The sequence below is a fragment of the Canis lupus genome, chromosome 8 (assembly GCF_003254725.2).
Source record: "Canis lupus dingo isolate Sandy chromosome 8, ASM325472v2, whole genome shotgun sequence".
Classification (NCBI taxonomy): Eukaryota; Metazoa; Chordata; class Mammalia; order Carnivora; family Canidae; genus Canis; species Canis lupus.
This window is the reverse complement of record NC_064250.1, coordinates 43125456-43138726: the sequence shown is the minus strand read 5'-3', so window position 1 is coordinate 43138726 and position 13271 is coordinate 43125456. Positions and strand designations below refer to the sequence as shown.

General features: G+C 39.9%; 1 protein-coding gene across 2 annotated transcripts in view; it reads right to left on the bottom strand.

The window, feature by feature from the left end:
* EXD2 (exonuclease 3'-5' domain containing 2) overlaps positions 1–13271 on the bottom strand; it is a 63365-nt gene that overhangs the window by 49613 nt on the left and 481 nt on the right. The gene's annotated exons all lie outside the window — the stretch shown is intronic.

Here is a 13271-nt window from a genome sequence, read left to right as displayed (position 1 = left end):
GATGCCTGGGTGGCTCAGCAGTTGAGCGTCTGCCTTTGGCTCAGGGCGTGATCCCAGAGTTCTGATCGAGTCCTACATCAGGTTCCCTGGGAGGAGTCTGCTTCTCCCTTTGCCTGCGTATCTCTGCCTTCTCTCTGTGTCTCTCATGAATAAGTAAATAAATTTTTTTTAAAAAGAATCTGCACAAATTTCTTTTTTTTTTTTTAAGATTTTATTTATTTATTCATAGAGATGCAGAGAGAGAGAGGCAGAGACACAGGCAGAGAGCCCGACATGGGACTAGATCCAGGATCTCCAGGATCATGCCCTGGGCTGCAGGCGGCGCTAAACTGCTGCGCCACCGGGGCTACCCTGTGCACAAATTTCTAATTAAAATAATGAGAAGGTGCTTAAAAAAAAAAAGAACACCAGGTCACCTGGGTAGCTCAGCCAGCTAAGCATATGCCTTCGGCTTGGGTCATGATCCCAGGGCCCTGGAATCAAGCCCTGCATCAGGCTCCCTGCTCAGCGGGGAGTCTGCTTCTCCCTCTCTCTCTGCCCCCCTTGCTTGTGCTTATGTGCTCTCTCTTAAAACAAACAAACAAACAAACACAAAACCCTCCCTTTCCCATTGGAAACAATACAAAGCGGTGGGGGGGGGGGCGGAGGGAGACACAAAAAAGACAAAAGTATAATATAGAGTTAAACTCAAAAAAGAAAAGGAAATCATTAGGTGCCAGAAATGGAAGCAGGGAACCCACAGTGTGTGGGAGATATAGCTGGGCAGAGACCAGAACTCATACTAGCCCCAGTGCTGGGGTATATTGCCAGCCCATGACCAGAAGTCTAGGCCACAAGCCCAGGGCACAGCTGGGACCCAGGAGAGTGCTACCCTGTCTATGAACAGAAACCTGAAAGTGTTCACCCACTACTGTCCAGGCAAGCCACCTGCCCAAGGCTGAAAGTATGAGTGGAGGTCCTCATGGGAAGGCAGACTCTCAAGCCTGCATTGTGAAGAAGTACAGGGCCCAAGTTCACATTATCTTCACAAAAAACCCTAAGCCAAGTAACTAAAATGGTTAGACTTGGTGAATTCTGTTGGACTGTGTCTGTCTGTCCATTTCAAACATGCAGGACTTCCACAGAAGATCAGTCCCTAGAGGAGCACTCATAAATGAATAAACACAAAACCAAAATCCAAAAATCCAAAAAGCCAATAAAAACAGTTCACAGAAGAACCAAACAAACAAACAAACAAAAAACCATATCTGAGATCTGAAAGGAACTTTAAAATAATAACACTCAGGGAAATTAAGGAAAATAAAATCTGAAACAGGAAGAGGAACAAACAAAAAGTAGCAATTCTAGAAATGAAAAATATTTGTTAAAATTTTTAAAAGTTCGATACTTAATAGAAAGGTTAAATCCTGGATCAGACAGAGAGAGGAGAGAGAGAGAGTTAGGGAATTGAAGATAAATCTGAAGAACTCACACAGAATGTAGCACAGAGAGAAAGATGTAGAAAACATAACAGAGACATGGAAGATAGGTTGAGAAACTCAACATCCATGTAATGAAGAGTTGGAAGATGGAGAACATGGATTTAGTATAGTTCTCTGAGTCCCAAGCTGGATAAATTAAATCTATCTACAAAAAAGACTTGTATAAGAATGTTTGTAATAGCCAAACCCCAGAAACAGTCCAGTTGGTATCCATACAATGAGATACTACTTAGCAAAAATAAAAAGAATTACTGATATATGCATGAATCTTAAATAATATTAGGCTGAATGAAAGAAGCCAAATACAAAAGAGATACTGTATGTTGTATTTATATGAAGTTCCAGAACAACTAAAATCAGTCTATGGTAGAAAAAGATCTGAACAGGGACTCCTGAGTGGCTCAGTGGTTGAGCGTCTGCCTTCAGCTCAGGGCATGATCCTGGGGTTCAGGATCAAGTCCCACATTGTGCTCCTTGTGGGGAGCCTGCTTCTTCCTCTGCCTGCTTATGTCTCTACCTCTCTCTCTCTCTGGTGTCTCTTGTGAATAAATACATAAAATTTTATTTAAAAAAATAGAAGAAGATCTGAACAATAGTTGCCTCTGGTGAGTGATGGTAGGTGACAGGGAAGAGAGATTTAAGCTGAGCACTGAGTATCAAAGAGCCAGTCATGAAAAATTATAGGGAAGAGTATTTCAGCCAAGAGGGAGGTTTCTAGAATTGTGTAACATTCCATGTCTGTTTTTTTTTTTTTTTTTACATTCCATGTCTTGATGGAGGCTTGGATTACACAGGTGTACACATTTGTCAAAATTCAGCTATATTAAAAAAAAATCCAGTGATATTTCCGAATTTTTCCCATTGGTCTGACTGATGAATAACTGTTGGTGCACTCATCGTCTGTCTTTCACAATAGATTGTAAACTCCATGAAAACCGGGACCTAACCTGGCTTCTTCAACAGTATATATATATATATATATATATATATATATATATATATACACACACACACACACACATACACACACACATATATATGTATGTACTGTATATGTGTATATATATGTATACACATATATACGGTATATACATATATACAGTTTATATGTGTATATATACACACATATATAGTATATATATACATATATATAATATATATCCCCAGTAACTAGCACAGAGCTGATAACAATATTGAATATTTCATAATAATAAATATTCATTGAATGAATAAAACTCAATTCAAGGTGTTCTATTTTATGATAAATGTCTCTACTTCAATCTGTTTATTTCAATGAAAAAAATATTTTTCCCCTTAACTGAGCCTTGATGCTATAAAGAAGCAGTATGGTTCAATACTGGGCCAGAAGTGAGAAAAATAAAATTTTGTGTTACAAACCTAAAGTTTGTGTCCCTCTAAAGTTCGTATGTTGAAATCCTATCTCCCAATGTGATGGTATTAGGAGGTGGAGCCTCTGAAAGGTGATTAAGTGAAGTCATGAGGGTGGAACCCCTATGGACAGGATTAGTACCCTTATAAAAGCTTGCCTGCCTCTCATCCCTGCCATGTGAAGATATAATGAGAAGTCAGCAGTCTGCCTTGTGGAAGAGGGCTCTCACCAGGACCTAACCATGCTGGCACCCTGATCCTGGACTTCAAGCCTCCAGAACTGTGAGAAATAAATGTCCCTTTTTTTGGGATCCACCCAAGCTGTGATATTCTACTTTAGCAGTCCAAACAGACTAAGACATCTCTCTCAAGGCTTGCTATGGAATCTAAAGTCTTTGGTGCCTTACCATCTCCCATGTCTGAAACAATCTATTTTAATTTACTTTTTAAAACTGTACACAGGGCAGCCCGGGTGGCTCAGTGGTTTAGCGCCACCTTCAGCCCAGGGTGTGATCCTGGAGACCCGGGAACGAGTCCCATGTCAGGCTCCCTGCATGGAGCCTGCTTCTCCCTCTGCCTATGTCTGTGCCTCTCTCTGTCTCTCATGAATAAATAAATAAAATATTTTAAAAAATAAAAAAATAAAACTGTACACAGTAATTGAACACTAAACCAACAGCAGTAGTTACCTAATGGTAGTAGGATTATAGTTTTGATTTATCAAATTTCGTGCAAGTATGTGTATCTCTTGATAATTAGAAAAGTACTCGTTTTTTTAATTGATGCTTTTTAGAGATAGACAATATAAATATCCCACTTAACACTTAAGATGTGATTATAAAAAATGAAATAAATCACATTTCGATGAATTAAACAAATATGTTAAGGTGTTCAAGGAGCAGCATAAGGTAGAGGATAAAGACGAAGCCCCTAGAGTCAAATACCTTAGTTCAAATCCAGCCCCTAAATCCAGTTAGCTATATAAGTTGGGCAATTCACTGATCTTCTCTAAGTCTCCACTTCCTCATTGGTAAAATGAGAAAGATAGAACCTACAACATAGGACTCCTGTGAGGCTTAAGTCAGGTGTATCAATCACTTTAAGTAGGGTGATTGATACACCTGACTTAAGCATAACTGGCTAACATATTGGAGTTCAATAAATGTTAGCTCTTACACTATTGGGCTCTATAAACCACAGAATTCCTATTAAAGGAAAACAAAGAATCATAGAGTGAAAATTCAGGAGACAAATTCAGCTCCTGCACAAGTTAAGAATCCTTACCATGGTAATCCTAACAGATTACGACCTGGTCTCTACCTGAATACTTCTAGAACAGACTTCATTACCTTATGTTGAAAAGTCCTTGTATTCTACAGAAGTTCCCTACTTAGAAATTGCTCACTTTTTAGTTTAGGGTTTTTTGTTTGTTTGTTTGTTTGTTTGTTTGTTTGTTTGTTTTTTAGGGGAGGAGAAGCAAACAGATGGAGAGAGAGAATCTCAAGCAGGCTCCAAACCCAGTGTGGAGCTGGACATGAGGCTCAGTCTCACAACCCTGAGATCATGATGTGAGCTGAAATCAGGAGTAGGGCACTTAATCGACTGAGGCACTCAGACACCCCAGAAATTCCTCTCTTTGATGTTCAGTCTGGCCCCTGAAATGACAATGTGTGCTCCCTCCTGAAAGCCTGTGAAATATGTTCAGACAACTTTTATGGCTCCCCTCAGAACATTGTTCATAATCCAAGCAGCCTTCCTGAGACCTGGAAGGGTCACCATTGAGGCCAGGTCCTTCTGAACATCTCCAAATTTGTCAACTTAGCTCTTAAAATGTGGCACCCAGGTAGGTATTCAATACTTGAGACAGGATCCACTTGGTGTGGACACCAGTACTACTACTTCCTAGTGTCTAGACCCTAGATTTTATTAATGCTGTGTGAAATGACTTGTTTTTAATTAGAAGAAACCCAACAGTGGGTCTTATAAAGCTTGTGGTAAATTAAAATTCACTGATACCAAATTAAGTCCCCATTTTATATATTTATAATTTATATTTTCACTTAAATCCAAAGCTTTACATTTCTTTCTTTGAAATTTTGTCTTGTTTGTTTCAGTCAAATGTTTCATCCTTTGAGCCCAATTTGCATCTTGATTGTGTATTCCCTCTCAGCTTAAACATCATTTTGCATAGATAAGTGAATTTTTGTTTTCAAAGAAAATAACATCTTCTCACATGTGTTTTTATTCATTTTTTTACATTTATTTTTGCATTTCACACTCATTTCTTTTTTTTTAAGTTTTGTTTTGTTTTTTGTTTTGTTTTGTTTTGTTTTATTCATTCATGAGACCTAGAGAGAGAGAGGTAGTGACATAGACAGAGGAAGAAGCAGGCTCCCTATGAGGACCCTGAGGCAGGACTTGATCCCAGGACCCCAGGATCACAAAATGAGCCAAAGGCAGATGCTCAGCCGCTGAGCCACCCAGGTGCCCCTCTCCATATTTCATAACATTAAAGTGATATTGAAGTAGAAAAAGTTTTAAAAATGAAGTATTATTGATTTGCTTCCACTGAGAAGGGCTCTCTCAGATCCAGACTTCCCAGGCATATAGTATGGTTCCTAACTTATTCTTTGCCCGTGTGGTCCATGTAGAAGAAGGGCCTCACAGGGAAACCAAAAGAGCAAGCAGGGTACCTCCACATGAGGAGAAAAAAAGGCATTAACTCATTTTTACATGGAGATGTTATTGTGTGGGTGTTTTTCCAGCCAAAGGGTTCATTCAGCAAACATGTATGCAGCACTCTCAATAAGCCAGACGTTGCATTGGATTCTAGGTAAAAAGGACTGAAAGGCACAATCTGCTTTCAAAAATTCAGGATTTAGAAAAGGAGAAATACCTGGAGAACAGGTTGCAGTGAAGGGAGAGAACACACAGCACAGGGACAGCAGAGAGGAAGGAGCCCAGGGAGCTAACACAAACACTTGAGGTGGGTATGGGAGACTGGCGCTGGGGCTAAGAAGTGAGCCTGAGTCCCCCTGGTGCACAGGCAGTGCGCAGATGGCACTCCTGGCACAGGGAACAACATGGACAACGACACGAAAGGCATGAAGAACCACGGTACAGGTGAAAAAGTTCAAGCGAATTTAAAGTATACTGTAAGTATTAGATACAGAATTTTGAAGACCTTCCATAAAAAAATGTAGAAGTATCTCATTGAAAATTTCCGTATCAGCTTTTTGAGGTGGAACTTTTTTATTTTAGTAAAATACATACAACAAAAAATTTTACCATTTTAACCTTTTTTAGTGTATGATTCAGTGGCATTAACTACATTTACAATATTGCACATCACTAGTCATTTCCAGAACTTCTTCATGATCCCAAACACAAAGTCTATAGACATCAAACAATAACTTCCCATTCCATCCCCCACAACCCTTAGTAACCTCTATTACACTTTATATGAATTCCACATTGCCTCCTTTTTTTTTTTTAATTTTTATTTATTTATGATAGTCACAGAGAGAGAGAGAGGCAGAGACACAGGCAGAGGGAGAAGCAGGCTCCATGCACCGGGAGCCTGATGTGGGATTCGATCCCGGGTCTCCAGGATCGCGCCCTGGGCCAAAGGCAGGCGCCAAACCGCTGCACCACCCAGGGATCCGACATTGCCTTCTTATATCTATGTTGAAATAATATTTGGATATACTGGGTTAAATAAAACATGTTATTAAAATTAAGTTCACCTGGGGCACCTGGGTGGCTCAATCGGTTGAGTGTCTGCCTTTGGCTGAGGTCATGATCCTGGAGTCCCGGAATCAAGTTCCGCATCAGGCTCCCTGCTCAGCGGAGAGCCTGCTTCTCTCTCTGCCCCTCACCCTGCTCATGCTCTCTCTCTCTTTCAAATAAATAAATATTTTAAAAAATTAAGTTCACCTTAATTCTTTATATATATATATATATATTTTTTTTTTAAGTTTTATTTATTTTGGAGAGTGGGGAGGAGCAGAGGAAGAGAGCCAACTCCCCACTGAGCGCAGAGCCCAACACGGGGCTTGCTCGATCTCTTGCCCTGAGATCATTGACCTGAGTGGAAACCAAGAGTCAGACACTTAACCAGCTGAGCCACTCAGGTGCCCCTCTTTATTTATTTATTTATTTATTTATTTATTTATTTATTTATTTATTTTTGCCCCTCTTTTTAGATTTTTAATGTGGCTATTAGAAAACTATTGATGGGGCTCACATTATATTTCTATTGGACAGTGATGTGCTAAAGCAAAATGTGAATACAAGAAAACAAAGACAGATGGTGCTGGAATGAGCAGATCTAGGGTGAGTCATGAGAGGCCTTAGGGTACCTTACAGGATAAAACCTTATAGGTAATGGCGAGCCAGTAATAGACTTACAAGTGAAGTGCTAGGATCAGACTCAGATTTCAAAGACTACTATGGCAGCTATGTGGGTGCTAGACTAGAGGAGAGCAAGGCAAGAGACAGGAAGATCTGTTGGAAGACTCACAATACTAGAGCCTGGAAAGGAAGATCCAAATCAGGGTGGAAGAAGGCAGAATGAAAAAGAACTGGGGGGGGTGGGGGGGTGGGGGGGGGGGCGGTGAGGCACCTGGCTGGCTTAATAACCAGAGCACAAGACTCTCAGGATCATGAGATAAAGCCCAGCATTGGGTGTAGCTCTTACATTAAAAAAAGAAAAAACAAAAAACCACGGTTCCTAACAGAATGGCTACAATGAACTCACCTGGATAAGTAAACAAAGTATAACTTTTACAATTTATTTTGAAAGTTTGATGAATATAAAATCAATAGCTTTCCAAAACCATTATAAAAATATGATGAAAATCCCAAAATAGCAATATATACTTTTTAAAAACCACACGCAAAATAATAACCATATAGACACACACATAAACCTAGGTATAAACCCAAAAAGAAATGTGCAAGATTGATATGAAGAAAAATAGAAAAATTTACTGAAGATATAGAAGACTGGAAGAGCAGAGATATATTATCACAGCTATCATATACAGAGCACGTAGCATGTGCCAGGTACCTTACATTGTATCTAATCATGTACACATTACAATCCTTTCAACAACCTTCTGAAAGAGGTACTATAATTACTCTATTTTTTTTAATGAAGAGAAGATTGTTTTACAGAAATGCTCAAAATAACATATAAATGCAATGAAAACTTAATTTTAAAAAACTTTTAAAAAAATGAATTGACCACCAAGAGAATAAAAAGACAACCCCAGAATGAGAGAAAATATTTGCAAAGCATGTATCTGGTAAGAGCCATGTATCTAAAATATATAAAGAACTCTTACAATTTAATAATAATAAAAAAGACAAACCAGTTAAAAACAGGTAAGGATCTAAATAGACATTTCTTCAAAGAATATAGACATATGGCCAATAAACACATGAAAAGCTATTTGGGAAATACAGATCAAAACAACAAGGAGATACCACTTCACACCTACTAGGATGGCTCTAAACAAAAAGATAATAAGTGTATCAATAATATGGAGAAATCAGAACTCTCACACATTGCTGGTGGGAATGTAAAATGCTGCAGCTGCTTTGAAAAAACACTCTGGCAGCTCCTCAATGATTAAACATAGGGTTACCTTATGACCCAGCAATTCCACTGCTAGGTATATATCCAAAAGGAACAAAAACAAATGTCCAAACAAAAGTTCATAGTGCCATTATTCATAATAGCCACAAAGTGGAAACAACGTATATGCCCTTCAGCTGACAAGTGGATAAAGTAGGTTATGGGTTGAACTGTGTCCTGGAAAAAGATATACTGAAGTTCTAACCCATGGTACCTGTGAAAGGGACCTTATTAAAAATTGAGTCTTACTGAAAATTTATTACACACATAATCAAGTTAAAATGAGTTCATACTGAAGTAATGTGGGCCTTTAGTCTAATAGAAATGGTGTCCTTCCATGAAGGGGAGAAGAGACACGGAAACAGGCTCCCATAGAGAAAATCACCATGTAAAGACAGATCCTCAGGGAAGAAAGCCATATGAAGACCGAGGCAGAGGTTGGAGTTATGCAGCTGTAAGCCAAGGAATCCCAAGGACTGCCAGCAACGACCAGAAGCTAAGAAGAGGCACGAAAGGGCCCTCCCCTAGAGCCATCAAGACAGCAAAGCCCTGCTGACACCTTGATTTTGGACTTTAAAACCTCCAGCACTGCAAGAAGAATACATTTCTGTTATTTTAAGTCACCCGGTTGTGTCATTTTGTTACTGTAGCCCTAGGAAACAAATACACCATAGGATAGAATGCCATTCAGCAGTAACAGAAGAGTACTGATACTTTCTACAACATGGATGAAACTCAAAAACATTATGTTGAGTGAAAGAAACCTGTCATGAGATAACACAAATTGTATGATTCCATTTATACAAAATATTCAGGTCTATAACTGGCAGAAAGATTAGTGATTGCCTAGGGCTCGCATTCTGGGGAATGACTGCTAATTGGCAGGGGTTTCTTTTTGGGGCGATGAGAATGTTCTAAAATTAAATTGTGGGGCAGCCCTGGTGGCGCAGCGGTTTAGTGCTGCCTGCAGCCTGGGGTGTGATCCTGGAGACCTGGGATTGAGTCCCATGTCGGGCTCCCTGCATGGAGCCTGCTTCTCCCTCTGCCTGTGTCTCTGCCTCTCTCTCTCTCTGTGTCTCTCATGAATAAATAAATAAAATCTTTTAAAATAAATAATAAATAAATAAATAAATAAATAAATAAAATTAAATTGTGGTGATGTCTGCACAACTGTGAATGCGCCAAAAACCACTGAATTATACATGTTAAACAATGAGTTATGTAAATTACATCTTGATAAAGTCACTTAAAAAATTATTTAACAAGCTAATTCTAAAAATCTGGAAAAGAAATTCTAGGATTAGTTCCCAAAATAGTTTTTTAAATGAGTATGTGAGCTGATAAAATATACAATTTTCAATAAAATAATGACAGTAATAATCATAAGGGAATATTTATCCTACTACTTATCAAAATAGAACATATATTCAACGTTAAGATATTGTGGTATTGGTAAAAAAAAAACAGAAAATTAGGCCGCAGAATAGAAGACTGTCCAGAAATTGACTGTGTATGTGTGAGAAAGTAGTAAATGATAAATGTGGCATTTCAGATTAATGGGTCAAGAATGCATTTAATATTCAGGGTGACACTGTTGGGAAAACAGTAATTATGCTCACACCATTCACTTATTCACACACATCCAGAGGAATAAAAGAAAAACTCAAACACATAATATATAGGAGAAAAGACAGTCATAAGAGAAAACCCTGGGGCACCTGGGTGGCTCAGGTGATAATCTCAGGACCCTGGGATCGAGCCCAGTGTCAGGCTCCCTGCTCAGTGGGGAGTCTGCTTCTCCCTCTCCCTTTGCCCCTTCTGCTCAATCTCTCCCCCTCATCTCTCTCAAATAAATAAAAAATCTTAAAAAGAAAAAAAAGAAAGTAAGGAATAAAAGAAAGAAAATCCTGTTGTTGTGTCTTAGGGTAGAACAGGGTTCTTCAACCTCAGCATTACTAACATTTTAGTCCAGAAAAATTCTTTGTTGTGGAGGGCTTTCCTTTGCATTGTAGGATGTTTAGCAGCATCCCTGGTTTCCACCCAGCAGATGCCCTCATACCACAACCCCAGTTAGACAACCGAAAAATGTCTGCTCACATTACCAAACTAGCCCCTAGCAGGCAAAATATCTCCCACTGGAGAACAGCTCTGGTAGGGAATGACAGCAACAAGATACAAAATACACATAGTAGGGCAGCCCTGGTGGCGCGGCGGTTTGGCACCGCCTGCAGCCTGGGGTGTGATCCTGGGGACCTGGGATCAAGTCCCACATCAGGCTCCCTGCATGGAGCCTGCTTCTCCCTCTCCCTGTGTCTCTGCCTCTCTGTCTATGAATAAATAAATAAAATCTTTAAAAAAAATACACAGAGTAAAAGACTGATACACTTATTGTGAAATTTAAAACTATGATTTGACAAAAATGTCATGTAGTTAAAAGACAAGCATCAATTTTAAAAAGCACTAAGTTGGGGGCAGCCCGGGCGGCTCAGCGGTTTAGTGCCGCCTTCAGCCCAGGGCCTGATCCTGGAGTCCCGGGATCGAGTCCCACACTGGGCTCCCTGCATGGAGCCTGCTTCTCCCTCTGCCTGCATCTCTGCCTCTCTCTCATTCTGTGTCTCTCGTGAATAAATAAATAAAATCTTTAAAAATAAAAAAATAAAAAGCACTAAGTTGGGAATAAAGATAACAAATATAAATGACAAAAGATTATATCCAAAATACATTAAAAACTATATATAAAAAACCAACCCAATTGATATGAGATATTTCTTGAAAGAGTAAATACAAACAGCCAACAATCATGAAAAGATATCCAATCTCTCTAGTAACTAAGGAAATACAAAGTAAAACACAAATTAGAATCATTTTTCACCCATTAGATTGGCAAAAAATGAAAAAGATTAATAGCATCAAAGGTTTAAAAGAGGGGTGCCTGGGTGGCTCAGTCAGTTGAACATCTGCCTTCAGCTCAGGTCATGATCCCAGAGTCCTGGGATCCAACCTTGCATCGGGGTCCCTGCTGCAGGGAACCTGCTTCTCCCTCTGCCACTCCCCTGCTTATGCTCTCTCTCTCACTCTCTTGTTCTCTCTCTCAAAAAAATATAAAAAATATTTTTAATGTTTAAAAGAGCTAGGGAAATAGACATTATTATGCACTGTTGGTGGGCAGTTTGGCATTAAATGTCCACACCCTCCCACCCAGCAATTCAATCTCAGGTTTGAAATATTCACGTAGGCACAGAGACACATGTGGAAGGAGGTTCTCTGACACACTGTGTTTGTAGCCATCTATGGAATCTCACATACTACAAAATCTTACAGCACGGAATTTATGGACCAAGTAGAAATAATAAGGTAGATCTCTACATACATAGGGACAAAGAAAAAGTTTTAAGCCCCATTTTTAAGAATAAAAGTCAAGTTTCTGGGGCACCTGGGTGGCTCAGGTCCATCAGGTCATGATTTGAAAGTCCCCAGGGATCAAGTCCTGCATCCAGCCACCTGCCCGGAGCCTGCTTCTCCCTCTGTGTCTCTGTCCCTCTGTCTCTCATGAATAAATAAATATTTATAACAAAATTAAAAGTCAAGTTTCTGAATAGGTGCAATATGCCATATTTGTAAAATATGTATTAGTAAAAGTTTAACATGAAATCTTACCTATACGTAACTAATATGAATACTTGTCAAAAAATGTAAAGAAAAAGAAACAACAACAACAAAAAACACACATCCCAAGCCAGTAACAGTTCTTACTTTAGAGGTAAGAGATTAAAGAAGATAGAGATGGAAAGAGATCAAAAAGGAACCATTTAAAAAAAAAAAAAAAAAGGAACCATTTTGTTTAAATTTCTCACATGAATTTTATTTTTTAAAAAATTTTTAGATTTATTTATTTAATCATGAGACACGACACACACACACACACACACACACAGGCAGAGAGACAGGCAGGGGGAGAAGCAGGCCCCACGCAGGGAGCCCGCAGGGAGCCCGACGTGGGACCCGATCCCCGGTCTCCAGGACCAGGCCCTGGGCTGAAGGCGGCGCTAAACCGCTGAGCCACCCGGGCTGCCCTGAATTTTTTTTAAAGGCTGTATGCGTGGACTACAACTAAAATAAATATTAAAAAAAAAAAATTTTTTTAAACGCACTCAAAAAAAAAAAAAAAAAAAGAAAGCTCAACTTGACCAAGACAATTCAGTACTTCTCGCATTAGATTGCTTTCCTCCCGCACTTCCTAATTCTGATAATTAACAAAATCTTCCGTGCAGTTCCTTCTATCCATGTAATACAACTAAAAAAAAAAAGAAAGAAAAAAAAATATATATGGTATTGGAGTGGGGGTGGGGGGTGCCTGGCTGGCTCAGCCGGTGGAGCAGGCCGCACTCGTGATCTTGGGGCTGTGCGAGGGAGCCCCACGCTGGGGGTAGAGATCATTTAAAATTTTTTTTTTATTTTTAAAAATACAGTATAAATAATGCAGCGTTTTCTAAGGGAGTTTGCGTCCAATCAGTATCTCAAGAGCTTAGAAAGGGCTGGGTCTGCTGCCGATCCACTGAGCAAGCATCAAGCCTGCAGCCATCTCCCGGCTTCCAGGTTGGAGCGGCGGCTCCCGGCAGGGCCCGCAGCAGCGGGTGCGTCTGGGAGGAAAGGGGTGGCGACCGGGGGCGGGGGCGGGGGCGGGGGCAGGTCCCCACGACCGCAGCGGCGGGAGCGCGCGGCGCCGGAGGAGTTGCCAGGCTGACGGGGTCTCGAAGCCT